Here is a 15,817-nt window from a genome sequence, read left to right on the forward strand (position 1 = left end):
GCCTTTAGTCTGAGTGAGACAGATAGCCTAAAATAGGGCACAACAGCCTATTTTAGGAACGAGAGAGTTCTCCTGCAAGACTGATTGCTCCCTGTTGATAGCAAAGAGAGCTCAGGTGATAGCTGAGATTGGGCATCCAGAATGAGATCCATTTTAGTTAACTGAGATTTACCCTATACTCTCAGCTCACTCTAAAACAGAAAATGACAGGTTAGCCAGTCAGCCGAATTGCTCTCAAGGTTTCCTGGGTTGTGTTAACTGGACCTCTACTAACTGTAGTGGAGACCTTGACATCTCACCCACATGGAGATACCTGAACATAAGTGCTTTAACGGGCAACTCAGTTCCATTCTTCTCCTTTATAGAGCAAAGTCTATCGAACCTTTGTGACTCACTTTCTCTATTAGAAAAACTTTCCATTATTTCATAATTTGTGTACAGGACTGTTCTACATTGTGAACTTCAAATTATTATTCAAACACTTAAAGCTGCCATCATCTTCTTAGCTTTCTCCTGACACTTCTTGGTTTTATAACTCTCCCTTCCAGCCACTCACCAATTCCATCATCCGTGACACCCCAGCTGCATTCTACAGCACGCTCCTTGTATCAGCAGCGCTGTGCAGCACTGCTCCGGCCACAGCGGGACACCTTCTCTGCAGAGGAACTGGAAATTGTTTCTTCTTTTCCTTAGCCTCCACTATGAGGGTTAGTTTTGAAAAGCTAGGTGAAGAAAACATCTGCAAAACTCAATGAAGAGAGGAAAAGACAAATAAAGAAGTTTAGAAACAGTGCAACTCTGGAAAAATTATAGACTGGAAGTGGTGAATTTGTCATTTAAAGACGTGAACAAAAGGATATAAAGAGTGGGAGGAAAATTTTATTTTTTTTTTTGCGATGGTTTGGTTTGTGTCTCTGACTTTCACATGTTTAGGATACTGAGTACTTAGGTAATTACTATGCCCATGAAACAGAAGGATGCATGGCAGCACTCTGACCTGGGCTTGGCCCCATATTTCTGAAAGGCCAAAGCTTTACTACAGAACTCAGTTTATAAGAAAGCTTAGAGATTTTTACACACAGAGGCAAGGTGAGTTCAGTTTGAGAATGACTTAGGCAGTTCCAGTAGACATAGTCTCTCTAACCTCATTCTTGGAGCTGAGTTGCTTCATCATGATTACTGAAATTCTTGAAAGAAGGGATGGCCAACAAGTTATGTGTAAGTAACTCTCTCTAGAAACCAGAGAACATAATTGAAGTAAGAAAGTACTAAGACTCTGAATCATTGATTTTTTTTCTCCCCCAACAGGAAACTAATTTGACCTGCTAGTCCCTGCCATCTGCTGCTACTTGGTATAGAAGTAACATTATCCCTCTCTTCACCTTCTTCCACATGGTACAATGTTACTGAATCGTATGCCTATGTGTATGGTTCCAACAAAGATGTTTTTCTGCTGTAAACTCTGAAACCTTAGGTAAATGTATTCAATATATACAGATACACAGGTAGGGCAGCCAAGATATGCTGTTACCAGTTCCATACCTTTACGAGACACAATAAATGGTGACAAATGGCTGATCCCTACCAGCTACTGTGCCCAAGAAATGGGGGGAGGAGGGGTGGGGGAGCATGGGGGTGTACAGATCTGTGAATACAGGATTATAGAGGCATAGGAGAGAAGAGCAGATCCTCCAGGTACCAGTATGTCACATTTTACCTCTGAATAGATCTGTGGCATTTTGCATGTTCAGCTACAGTCAAGCAGAACTGCATTTTGTCCCTTCTTGCTGCAGGTTTCCCTGCTGGCAGAGAACCAAAGCCAGGCAGGAATGGGGGACATACAGCATCAACTTCCCAAAGCTCTACATCAGGAGCCACGTGAGAGGAAACGCCATTGCAAAATCATTATCTCACAAAACTTAACAAAATATGTCTGTGTTTCAAATGTATTTTTTTAAAAAAAAAACAAACCAAACCTGTCCTCTCACAGAGAAATGTCACAGAAAAATAAGACAAATATGACCATAGCTGATTTCTGCTTGACTCATATATAGCTTTCTGTATGAAATTCTAAGACAAAGGAGGTGCCTCTTCAAATATTCACTTGCTGTTCAGCCCAGTTTAATTTTGTCGTATCATGTGATCTCTTCTTAACTGGATTTGTTGTGTAATCATTAGAGTTTACGTCTACTGTGTACTTTCTGCTGCCCTACTTTTACTCTATCCTATTTCCCTTCCCAAAATTAATCACATGCAAGTCATGCACTGGCTCATACAGCTAAAGGAAAGAGATGCCACTTTTTTAATGAGGATCATGCAGCCCAGGATAGGACTTACAGAGGGAGGTGAGACATACTATTTCCCGTCCTAGTCAGATGAAGTACTCAGCATCTACACCTAATTCTTGCTGATGTCAGCAATAGGAACAAAGCCAGGGTTAGGTATATTTCTCCCAGAACTGAAAAACACTTTCTAATGACATGGAGAACTGGATTCAATGGTCAAAATATCCAGAAGCCTGGCTCTTCTCTAGAGAACACACAAATTCTTCAGATTATCCAGTGCTGTATGAATTGGTGGTTTGTGCCAGTTAGTCTCCTGTAGGTTTTATCCCGTACACCAGGCTTCACATAATGCAAACATTAACTGCTTATATTGCTAGAAGAGGAAGAGATTTCTAGTCTACTCTTCCTTAAGAGGAGAAAATGTACAAAACTGCAGTAGGAATAACATTCAGCCTGTGCCACAATATGCCCTCAACAACAACTTTAGCAGTGATCTCATCAAAAAAAACAGTCAAGCATTTTCTGGAAAGTAACCAAAGGTCTGCTGCAAACGAATCAAATATTTCATATGCTATTTGGTTGCAAGTGTTGAACACATGGTGCTCAAAAGCATTTTTCCTCCATTGGAATGCAATAAAAGCCTCAAACATTTTGATTAAAGCATTGATCCAGTCCACTGTCCCATCTTCGCACGTGACTGCATTGCAATCTGTCTAGGTCTCTTTTTAAACTTACTGTGCAACGGCAAATGAGGTAGGCTTTTAAAAATTTATATGTATATATATCTTTCTTGTTGCAGCTACAGTCTCTAAATTCCGACACATGTAAAGGCCAGAAAAATCAATTAATGTACCTGATGGCTCAGTTCTGCCAGAAGAGGAAAGGGTTGTGCCTGGCAATGCGTGCAATGAGGCACAGCTTGCTCCCACAAGTGTGCCACAGCTCCTTAAAACTGCACACTCAGCCTTGCCTGAATTCATAAATAAGTCTTTATATTTGCTACTGTGGTTTAGACTCTGCTGCAGAAGTTAGAGACACTTTCTGTGCCCTGGCCCTCATTGCTGAGGGCTCCTCAATTTCCTGCCCTGTTCTCTCAGGATGTAACACCAGTCCCCAAACTCTGAAAAAGACCTAGATTTAGCTCACATTGTAAAGTATCTCACATGGCAAAGTGCACGACACCGATCCCCAGGTCATATCCAAATTCCCTTCCTCTTACATTGTTCCAGTTGTAGCACAAGGTCAGTAAACCATTACATAACCGAGCTCACAGGTAGGATAATGTCGCTGGCACACTTTGTAGTCTATAAGCAGAGAACAGAAGCAATGGACACGCACGGTGCCCAGGTGGTGCAGCTCCAGTTCTGCTCTCCACCCAGAGGGCAAGAAAGAGGACAGCCCGTTCCACCCTGCTCTCTAATCCTGTGCTTGCTAAGGTGTGGAGAACTGCAAGGTTACGCAAGGTTAGTCAGTGGCCAAATTCTCCATTTTCATGTGATTAGGCTTCCCTGAAACAAGTTCTTTGAGCAGTCTTGGAGTACCGCACAGAAGAAGAAGGGGACGGATTCATTTCAAGTTCTCTATGCTAATATTTGGCATTGAATGCAGTGAAGAATAGTTTATTTAAGGGTAGTAGTAGGAACCATGGGAGGACTTCAGCCTAAAATAATAGACCACAGAAACTTACTGCTTCAAATTTCAAAAGGTGTAATGGCTTGAAGGTGACTGAATTGAGCCTTTGACATAATATTCTCTTTGTCCACTTAAACCCATGGAAAGTCTAATAGTTCAATTTTATAGTTCAGTAGTTTTAAATTAAAAAATACTTTAGCCTTTTGTTCAATAACATTAACATAAAATCCTGGCAGCACTGCAAAATTAGCATCCACAGTAATCGGCAGCTTAAGCCAGCTACTTAGAATGCCTCTACACAACATTATTGCTTCCTCCATTTAAGATTATATTTTCCAGATTCTTTGCATAAAAAGGCATGGCAGTCCTGCTATCAGCTTGCTTAGGCAGAGATGTTATTTCAAATACATTGTCAATACTTTCTTCTGAGAAGGGATACTGGAACTAATTGTACTGACTGCACACAACAGTATATATCAAATCACCACACTTGAAAATATTTCTCTGTATTTTGTAGGTACTTATTTTTGAAATTAAATAAAGCCCCCAAGTATTTGTGGTTAAAACGATCTGATTACTATTAAACTGTTGAAACATTTTCATGCTCAGCTGGCAAGTTCCATCAGAAGTTCTAATTACTTTGGGCAACTTAATATTTGTTGTTGATTTTGTAGGTGAAATCAGAAGCAATAGCTGTTGCTAAGGCTACCTGAAAAAGTCCAGAATAAAGACCCCTTCCCAGTTGCTTCTGATTTTGATATCCATAAATATTATCTGTCTGGAGGGGAAGGGAGTTGTCACTGGGTCTGGGGTTTGTCTCTGTGGTTCCTGTTTCCTGAGGGCAACAGGGAGGAAGAGATTAACTTCAAGTAATTATTGGAGTGCAGAGGATTGAGAGAGCTAAACTTTTATCATCTTATTGACAAGGTCTAGCCTTTTCCCTCTTTGGATCAGGGATCCTCAAGAATTGTGGGATTCATGAATTGTCTGAGGTGTTTTAAAGAAAGCATAAAAGATTTTTCTAAGTTAAAATTCTTTATAATTTTCACAAGAGAAGATGTAGAAGTAGACACAAAATAATCTAGAGATTGTAAGAACTACACCATGGCTCCTGGAGGTGTTTCAGCCAAGATCTGCCATAAAGAACACTTCCTAGGTCATGTCAGGAAAAAACATAGCTCAACTAGACATTTATATTGGACACTGTATTAAAATGCTTTAACTAAAAAAGGGATGATCCAGACAGAAATATTTTTTGCCCATTTACACTTATATCCATAAATACTTAACTAGGATATTTACATGTGGTAGCACCTAACTGCGTGCGTAGTTGACATGGGCTTTTTCTGGCCACATATTGTTTAGTATGTGTCAACAGTCAGAAAATGAGAATAAAAACATGTTTTATGTTATGCCACAGAGATTCATTGCTGTTCTAAGCACTCAAAGAGTTAACACTTCCATATGAAACAGGTTCAGTCCCCAGTTAGAAAAGATGTCATTTGTCATGGCTTAACCCCAGCCAGTAACTAAGCACCACACAGCCGCTCACTCACTTCCCCCCCCACCCACTGGGATGGGGGAAGAGAATCGGGGAAAAGAAGTAAAACTCGTGGGTTGAGATAAGAACAGTTCAACTGAATAGAAAAGAAGAAACTAACAATGACAACAATAACAATAATAAAATGACAATAACAATAATAAAAGAATTGGAATATACAAGTGATGCACAATGCAATTGCTCACCACCCGCTGACCGATGCCCAGTTAGTCCCTGAGCAGCGATCTCCCCGCCCCCACTCCGTCCAGTTTACATACTGGGCATGACATCACCTGGTATGGAATACCCCTTTGGCCACTTTGGGTCAGCTGCCCTGGCTGTGTCCCCTCCCAGCTTCTTGTGCCCCTCCAGCTTTCTCGCTGGCTGGGCATCAGAAGCTGAAAAATCCTTGACTATAGTCTAAACACTACTGAGCAACAGCTGAAAACATCAGTGTGTTATCAACACTGTTCGCATACCGAACTCAAAACACAGTACTGCACCAGCTACTAGGAAGACAACTAACTCTATGCCAGCCGAAACCACGACTTCATTCCATACCAGAAAGTCCATCCCCTCCACAGCTGCACTGTTTTTTTAGCCATGTCTCACCTATTTCTCCACTCTTTCACGCTTTTCATAAGATACAAAAATGCCTGATTACACACAACCCTGGCTCAGCTCTCTTGGTTTATTAGATATCAGTCTTTGTTGCTAAAGGCCTGCTGGAATTGCCACAGAGTTAGCCCAGCATTTGCCAGAGCAGGATAGGAACCATTCATCTCTTCCCAGCTCCCAGATCTGGGTGATGGGATGCCAGTACAACAGGGTCAGGGAAAGTCAGATGCATACATCTGTGAGAGATGTATCGTATCTTGCCTGCTTCCCAGGAATATTTCTTTGAATTGCACAAAGCTTTAGAATTACAAAATTGCCTTGCTGCAAGAAAACCCAGGGCTTGGCATGTCAGAATCAAGTCTTAAAACAATTCTTAACTATACATATGTGGGAAAACATCAGTTTCCCTTTCCACGGAGAGCTGCTATATCTTGCTTTTTGCTGTTGCAACTACCTGTGGTCAAGGAACTCACAAGCTGCTGTCTGGAAAAGTTGATATTGTAAGTTGAGGCAATAACAATACAAGAGATATCACAAAAATTATCTGGTCCTGCCAACCTACTAGTATGTGAAAAACCTGGGCTTAATCCCACGTGACAAATATAGCTTCAAAATTGCCTATATTGGGATCAGAAAAGCATATAGGGTCTGCAGTGCACTGACTAGTCTGTCAATGAGAACTTTCAGTAGTGTGTTTGACAGACAAAAGTTAAGAGTGAACAGACAAAATGGGAGCCTGATCCTGAAAACGAACCCCTGTTTTATTTCTGTGAAGGCAAGATTCTCCTGCAGGAGGCTGTTCATATGAAAAGGGAATTGCTAATCTCCCATTGCTAATCTTAGCTGCTCTTGCTTTCCATGTACTCTTCACAAATGCATGTTTATTTCTTTTCTCTCTTTTGGTTATATTTTCTGACTTTTCAGGACAATAAGTACAAATTGTTTATCAGGAGCCTTCATCTTACGTAATTCTGAATGGTGCCTCCATACTTCTTACACATTCCTGCAGAATATGCAAGCTATTTAAAATGGAAAATACATTTTAACTCTTAGGAGTGGAGAATGCAATACTCTGCCAGAAAGGGCCAGGTGGCAATCCATCACCAAAAAAAGTAACACATCATTATGCATCGCTCAAGTAAAGCAATGTACTTGTTCTTAAAATCAAAGGGAATCTGGTTTCATTTAATACTTATATAGGCAGGGATACAAAGATATAAAGGAGCACCCTGTTTTTAAGGAATGTATCTAAACTCAGTGCAGAAAATACAGATTAAATGTATATACTGGAAAGGCAACATCAAAATGACTTGTTTTTAAATATACCCTGTATGACGTTCTTTGATTAGCCAAAACTTGACTTGAGGAAGCTTTATATTTCTCATTATTTTCTTGTGTTAAAGTTAATTCCCCTAAAACAATGACAGTGTTTAATTGAAAAAATGTCAACATTAAAAGACCAAACTATTCTGCTGTCTGCCAAATGTGTCAATGTTTACCTACTTCTTGAGCTTCTAGCTAAAATTTATTGTGGGATTGGTTATAAGTGAATATATTCCATGCCTGCAAGAGTGGGGAAAATAGAATCACTGATCTCTGACTTCTGTGATTAATTGATTCCTTTAGGGAAAGTAAATATACTTACCACCTTTAGACTGCAAGACTCCTACAAGAAATTGTCATATCATTATAATGGATCAGAGAATGCACAAGTAGTAGTCCGTGCTCTGATTTTGAAGAACATCAGGATGAGGCGAGAGAGGGAATGATGCAGTTAAAGGATGGCAGACAGCTAGAAGTGCACGCCTACCTGTTCACCTCAGTGGCACACTCTCACCATTCCCTTCTCCCAACAGTATTTAGGAGTGTGTACTTTGCCGCACTTGAGCACCAAAGAGTTTCAGTGAGTAGATAGCAAAATGGGAATATCCAGCTGAGATCGGGGCCCAGTTTTCTAAGCCCATCCCTGTATAAGATTGGTCAATGCAAAAAAAAACCCCTTACTTTTCAAAACATTTCAGGGAAAAAAGAAAAACCAAGGCAAAGACCTTGGTATGTCAACAGAAGTCAAGTTATAACTGACCAGAAGAAAATCTTTCTCTACACAACCTTAATGAATGCAGTTAGTTTATAGAAATTTCCCAGCATTTGGAATTTTAGCAACATGTAATTTTCAGAAAACATCAACCAAATTAAAGCCCGACAGATGTTTCACATATATATTTAGTAAAAAACAATTCTTTTATTTTGACATTGCAAAGCTAATGACCATGTCAAATGCACAATGTTTTGAGAATATACATAAATGCACATGAAATGGGAGTCATCTGACCCTACTTAGACATCTGAGGAGTGGGTGTCTAAATGCATCACCTTACATTCTCCTGCAGCTTCCAGAGGAAAATAGTTAAATGCCCCCCACCTCTCAGGGGCAATTTATTACATCTAAAATGCTTATCTAAGACAAATCAGGTGAATCATCCTCCAAGGATAGCCACATCTCTCCATTTGTTACAAGAGGAGCGTAGGGTGACCCATTAAGCCTTTTCATACAGCTTTCAACAACTAAAGGTGACTGAGGTGAAATCCACTCACAAAGTTTTATAATATAGACATTTGTCCTTACAGAAATGCAGATTTGAGAACAGGCATGCACTGGAAAGCATCAATCATGTGGCTGGCATCCACACTTCCACAACTACTTTCCAGGGTCCTGCTCAGCTTCACACAACCAAGCATTTTAACTGCTGAATGGAAAACAGTTAAGCTGTTATTTATTGGAACAGACTATGATATAATGTGATCATAAAACACTCCACACAAGGAAAATTCCTTATTTGTCTCTTGAATTTAAATGAATTAAAGGAACACACGAAACTAATAGTTTTGAACTTGAGTCCCCATTAGGGAAAATGTCCCTATTTGAGAGAATATTTAAACAGATGTTTAATATTAGGTCTGTGCTTAAATCCCATTGAGATCAATGGGATTCAAATGCAAGTTTAAATTTAGTCTTGTGCATAGGGTCTTCCTGAATAGGAATTGATTCAGCATGTACTGAAGAGCTTCCCTGAACTCTAGCCTGAGAGATTAACTTAAATATGTTTTCAGCTGCCCAACCACAGGCACCCTAGTGGGAAAATTTAGTCACAACCTTTATCTTGGTATATAGCTTAATGCATGTTGTTTATCGCCTTACTGGTCTCACACTGTTCTTCTGGAACTATATTTTGGGAATCTGTTGGTTTTCTTTTTAATAACTGTGGTCACTTTTCACCTTCAGCCAAAGTATCAGAGGAGTGAAATTCATTCCAACTGAGGGGCAGCTCAAGCATTTTCTCCATTGCAGTTTCACACAGCTTTCCTATTCTGAATAGAAGTATAACACTTTGTTTTGCTTTGCTTTTCTCATCTGTGCTCTGAGGAACAGCATTGACTTTCTTTCCCTAGGCAATCTATGCTGCTATTTTGACATGTAGGTTATTAAGTTTTGTTTGATTATTATAATATGGATACCAGTAGCATTCAGTTATTAGGGCAACCTGTTGCTGTTACTTACTTGCTCACTTTGCTTTCAACTTCATGACAAAATCAAAAAGGAAATGTGTGCCATTTATGTGTTTTAAGTCCTGGATCAAAGACCCTAAATGGTGACATTATTAAAAGAGAGAAAAAAAAAAAAAACAAAACCAGAAATTTTACTATCAGAGACATTCATCTACACAACAATGTTTGCGGTCTACATTAACTTTTTCTACTTCAGGCACACATTCTAGAAATCCAGTGGGTTTTTTTAAAATGTTTAAGATCGAGAAATAGCCCAGATGTTTAAATTTGCTGAAAACAAGACATAAGTGTTGTTAGTGTTGTTCTCATCTTAAAAAAAAAAAAAAAAAAAAAAAGCTTTAAGCAAAACATTCTCTATTAGAAGTAAATTAGATTCTTTAGCAGTATTCTCTACGTCTTACCTACTTCAGTGGCAAGTCTATTTTTTTTGTCCCAGTTATTCCCATAAGTGACAGTGAGGTACAATCAAAAATATTTCCAATGCATCACAACCACCATTGCTTACTATATTTAGAAGACCAGTAAAATTAAATCTATACCAACCCTTTGAAAGCATCAGGCTTTGCATGTTAACCAATGGTTAGGAGAATCTAACTGCAAAGCTTTCCTTGAGGATGCCATAAAATATCATTTGGGATAACTGTGAGTTAAGGTTTAACTTTGGAAAGTAAACTCAGCAAGTGTTTGAGTCCCATATAAATTACTAGGATCTCATATAAACACATCTTTAAGGATACACTTGGAATATTTTCATTAATTCATATCAGAACATTGGAAATTGATTCAAAGCCAGTCTAGATCCCTTCCAGCATGGTCACTGACATTTGGATCAGGATGTTAGACTGTGACTTTTACTGGTGCTAAACTCTTCAGCATAGTAAAAATCATGAAGAAACTAAATATTCAGAGGTATAAGAACTATTTAAGTTAAGCACAGGAAGCATAATCTGAGTCTTTGTGGGATGATTACAAACCTAGTGAAGAAATGTATCTAAAGACTAAGCAGTTTTATTTATAATTGTCATTTTCAAAGCATCTTAAAACCTCAGTCATGCCACGCCTTTGAGTAGTCTAGCCTTATTGCAACAATATCTCCTCTTGCTCCCTCACTAAATATATTTTACTTAATATTATAAAAGCACTCTATAATATTAGGGTCCTGAATGATTTACTAGAAAATGGCACACACTGCAATATGCAGTGATCTTAATTCTTTTAATGGCAGTGATACAAGAAAATAATATGAATACACTACAAATATGAATGTTTCTAGGGCAGGCATAGTTGTTTTTGTTGTAAGATAATTTGTGTAAATTTTACAAGCTAGGTATGAAAATCACTGATATTCCCCCACAACTATTATATGGTTAAGCTACTAACACATGACAGTCATTTTCACTGGAACGTATCCAAGTGCCTTTTATAAACAGAGATTACATCTCTTTTCCTAATCCTTTATACTGAAAATCTTTACAGAACTGAAAGGGTGACTGAATTCATGCAGAACATATAGTAGCAAGGTGAACCATAAGATGTGAGCCACATTTTTATTTGATGAATAGATAGGATTCATGTAATAGAAAAATTAAACTGCTAAAAAAAAATCCAATAATGTAACCACTGAAGATGATGGAGTTGAAAGCCTGTTCCTTCAATGACATTTAAACTAAAGCTAAGATGATATAAGACTGCATATTTATCAGGCTACCTTGTATATTTTAAATGTATGTCATGTGCTGTATTCACAAGAAGTACTTATAAAAATAAAGTAACTGTAAGGAAATCCAAATATAATCTTTTTCTAAAAAAATCAAAACAGGACAAACAAAAAATTGAAAAATAATTCTATACTTTAATTACATTGTTCTCAGCAATCATCTTAAATTCCTTCCTGCACAGTTAAAATAAATTAAAACACTATCACCCTCACGGCCTTCTGGTTCAGCCAGCCAGGCTTGAGTGCATTTCTGCCTTTAATTAAGTATGGATAGATAATGTCCTTTGTTCTTTTTCTGATGTGTTTGACACCTGCTGTCTTTGTAATCAGGGAAATGAGTCAGGAAGTTCCAGCAGAGAGGCTTTTAGTCAGAAGCAACACCTGGGTCCCCGTCTACGCCTTCACGTCGCGTAACACCGTCCTGCACCGACAACACAAGAGATAAAAAGCTGAACGAGTGGTGAGCTTTCAGCTCCAGACAAAATATAGGCTCAATGGGCTGCTGTTGAAATCAATGGCAGAACTCAAGCCATATGCTAACCCTTTCTTTTGCTAAAGTGATGTAAAAACTACCTTCTTTTCTTTTTTCCCCCCCTCATATATTTTAGGATGATTTATGAGGCAATGCTGTTGCTTTCCAGTTAAAGCAAGAAGCTAGGGCCAAATCTACCAGTTCTTGTAGCCAGGTCTGTCACAATTCCTTACAATGTGATCCTGGCCAAAATCACCATTTCTGTGGACTGTCTTTGCTTCTAAGTTATCTTGAGTTATAGTAGTCCCTGTATCAAGTTTCTTCCATGCAGTAAATGCCTTAGCTTGGCCAGGTAACGTGTTTAACACAAGCTCGCTCTTCACAGATGGTATGGGCTAAAACTCAGGCTAACATGCCAGATCTTTAAGAGGTTATTTCTGCCCGATTGCTTTTTAGTGAAACCCCACGTTCACCATGCAATTTGGGTTGGCTGCACAAGTCAGAGCCACGGGCCATGGGGAAATAACCTATAGAGCAAATAAGCATATGGCATCTGAAAAAAGCTGTGGGATTTACCCTGCAGGTCTCAGAGGCTCCATACACTAGTGGCTGTAGTCCCACTAGGAAGACTGGTGGTATTTCACACTGATCCTGTTTTCACTCAGACTAATTTTACTTGAGAGGAACTGTTCATTTGTAAATAAATTCAAGCTAGTTACAGTAAAGTTACACCTAACAACTCCATTAAAATCCCGTACAAATAAGCACAAATAAAGGGGGTGATGACAAGGAGATGATCCCTTCCAGAATCAGTACCTTCAGTTAAGTTCATCTCACCTCATAAAATTTTGCATTTCCTCATTTTTCCTTTTGTTGCTGTCCACCCTGCGTGTACCCATGTATGAAAGTAAAATCTTTCTTCTTTCATAGACTTATTGAGACAGCAGATCTGAGCCCCTAGTGCTGCAGCAGGTCTTGTCCTTCATTATAGGACATCACAAGCTCAAAATCAACCCTGTCCCTTCAGCCTCCATCTCAGTTATTCCCTTTTCTCAGTTCAGCCCCATTCCTCCATGGTGGTCTTTCTCCAGCTTTCAGAAGCTGGCAACAGTTTTCCCCATCTTCCCATTAGCACCCGGGCACTTTGTAAAGAGAGTAACAGTGGGCTGAGCTGCTCAAAACTGCTGGGTTCTTTCTAGTACTTCCCTCCCGCATTTTCCTTCTTTCCCTCCAATGTACGGCCTGATTTTGAGCATCCTTGGTTAGCTGCTCGACTGCCACGAAACAGGCAGGTGATGCAGGCAGCAGATCGGAGGACAGGTAGGACTGTAGCTGAGCAGGAGAGATAAAGTTTCTTCTCTTATCAAGCCTCTGGGCAAAATCCCACCATTCACAAAATCTCTGTGAGCTGGCAACCACAACTTCTTCACACGGTATGGCTAAGGTGTAATTATTGTTTAGAAAACATTCAGAGAAAATTGTCTTCAGAACGACACCACTCCACACAAGTGGTGACTTCAGTGCCCAACCCGCAGTTTGCGGGTTTAGACCCCTGTGCACTCTCAGACCTGAAAAAAACCAGCAACCTCTCTGCACACTGGGTTTTGAGATTTGTAGTATGTTTTCGGGTCTCATCAGAGTGAAAGCATGGTAAAAAAAAGAAAGGCTGGCGGTGAGAATATTATTCTGAGAATAAATTAGTCACAGGTCTCAACTGGGCAGAACAGGGTCTGAGTGCTGGCCTCCGGGTACAAATGTAAATCCAGCTGGTGCAAGCATAACGCTAACCACTTGGTTAGCAAGTACTGAGGAAGCAGAAAACATAGCTGGTTTGGAGAAGGAGTTAACAGTGGTTCCCCTGTAACCTTAATATGTGAACAACATGCTAAAATGTTGTTAGCACACAGCATTTTTCAACATATTTTGCAGATATTAACTAATTAGTCCTTTCAGTGTTGAAAGCATTACAGCATTATCTCCTTTTCTTCAGAACTGAAGAGAATGAAGCAGAGGAGGTTAATAACTTACTGGAAATGACAGTGAAATAACATGGTAGAGTCAGGTTTAGAATTACTATGTTTTCACTTTGTGCTTCTGTGCCACAATCTGCACATCATTGTTTTCCTGGTTAAAAGAAAAGAAAAAAAAATGTAAAAGAAAGGTATAATAAAATCATATTATTTCTCTAATTTGTCATTTTCAGATTTAATGTATTTTTAGACATTTGCAGTGTAATTCCCTTCCTTCCCCCACTTTCTTAAATTTCTCTCCCAACCAATAGCTCATAAATACTCCTAAATACTGAAGATCTCCATGAACAAATTAAGTATCACTGCCTGCTTGGATTTTCCTACACGTTGATCATTCTTTAAATATAACATTTTATTTATTACTGTTGGTGATTAAAAGAATCCTCTGCTTATGCATCCCCTTTCAGCTCTAGATGCACGAGCATAATTTTTAGTGTGCAAAATTCTCCAGCTCTTCCGCTTCAAAATGTATTCTCTGCTTTTCACAGCTTTCTGGATTACCCCAAGTGAAATTATGGCAACTTTAGAAAACTGCTGTAATGCTACAATGCCACCATCTGGTTACAGTCAAAGATCTGATCTTGCAGGTGGTGAAGGCTCTGAGCCTCAAAGAATTCAGCAAGACACCACTGACAATATAGGCTGGATATGGAACAGATGTATGCGCCAAATTGGTCTTGTTTATTGAGGGATTTTGATTAGCCAGAGATTGAGAGTAGTATTAAAGAGCGAGTAAAGCATCTGCTTTTCCTGTCTTTCTCTTTATTTGCCACATCAGTTCTGCCTAAGAGGCTCTGAATCCTGAATAAATCATACGTATATGTGTGATTGCGCATAGCATTTAAAGAGCAGTTTGCATCCTCCGGACGGCCCTGAAGCCTTCCTCTGGGAGCCGCGGGGAGCCGTGCTGGGGACGGCCGGGGGCTCGCACCCCACAGCCCCCACTGCCCACCCCAAGGGCAGACCGGCCGCTGGGCAGGGCAAGCAGAGCCGGGCCCTGAGCTCCCAAACTCCCACACCAAAAGCTGAAAACGTTTGCGGAGGAAATTCAAATATTTCAACCGTTGTAAACTTCCTTCTGAAAGCATATCATGCGAAGTAGTGTTACTCTTCTTGGAGCAAAATATAGTGCTTTCTTGCTTTGGAAACGCCTGAGCAAGTGGGAAAGAGCAGAAGCTGGTGGGGGAGCATGAAGCGAAAGAAAATCAAGATAAATACGAAACTACATAATCTTTGAGTGTCAGCCGCAGCCAAAAGGGGTGTCTATTTCAGTGTCTAAACCTGAGTAGCCGGAATCTGATTTTACATATGTTGACTGCAAGCAGCACTGCAACATTTCTGCTCGCTGCTTGCTCTACAGTGAAATGCTAGTTGGTGGGGAATGCCAAGAAGCCACATTTTACTTCTTGCAGCAGAGAGAAAAGGCATTAAGCTGGTTTGGAAACATGTATTATAATTTGTTTCTGCTCTACTATTCTGAGTGCTGATCTTAAATCAAAACCGTTTGGGGCTGCTAAAATGATTTCTGCTGAATGTAAGTAAAGCATGAGATGAAATGGAACAAGCAGCAGGAGCAAGTCGTAAGTCAAAGGTCAGCCTCTCTTACTGCAACTCTTTTTCATGGGCTAAAAGAAACAGAACAGTAATGTTAAGAATATAAAGGGAAATGAAAGAGTTAACAGTGGTGTCTTAGAAAGATACATTTTTAAAATACATTTTGGAACATTAAGTCGTAAAACCATCCGCTCTTGAGAACCATCAAGGCAGAATTATTTGTTTTCCATGTTTTTATTGGAGGGGGAAGCAGTCTAAAGGGCAGAGTATGTAGGGCCTGGCACATCATTGTATAACAGGACCAGGCAATTACATCCAACAGAAAGGTAAAAGCAGGAGATGAAGGGGGTGGGGAGGGATCCTATTTTTCTATCAAATTCACCAAAGGACAGAAGAGAAATT

General features: G+C 39.6%; 1 long non-coding RNA gene across 3 annotated transcripts in view; it reads right to left on the reverse strand.

The window, feature by feature from the left end:
- Positions 1-11,359: 11,359 nt before the first annotated feature.
- Positions 11,360-15,817, reverse strand: part of LOC126044479 (uncharacterized) — a 42,557-nt gene continuing 38,099 nt past the window's right edge. For all 3 annotated transcript variants that reach the window (XR_007507680.1, XR_007507681.1, XR_007507679.1), the window contains 2 exons: positions 13,860-13,955; positions 11,360-11,780 (listed from right to left, as the gene is read on the reverse strand). This is a non-coding gene — a long non-coding RNA (uncharacterized LOC126044479). The remainder of the gene's footprint in view (positions 11,781-13,859; positions 13,956-15,817) is intronic.

The sequence above is a fragment of the Accipiter gentilis genome, chromosome 11, assembly GCF_929443795.1.
Source record: "Accipiter gentilis chromosome 11, bAccGen1.1, whole genome shotgun sequence".
Lineage (NCBI taxonomy): Eukaryota > Metazoa > Chordata > Aves > Accipitriformes > Accipitridae > Astur > Astur gentilis.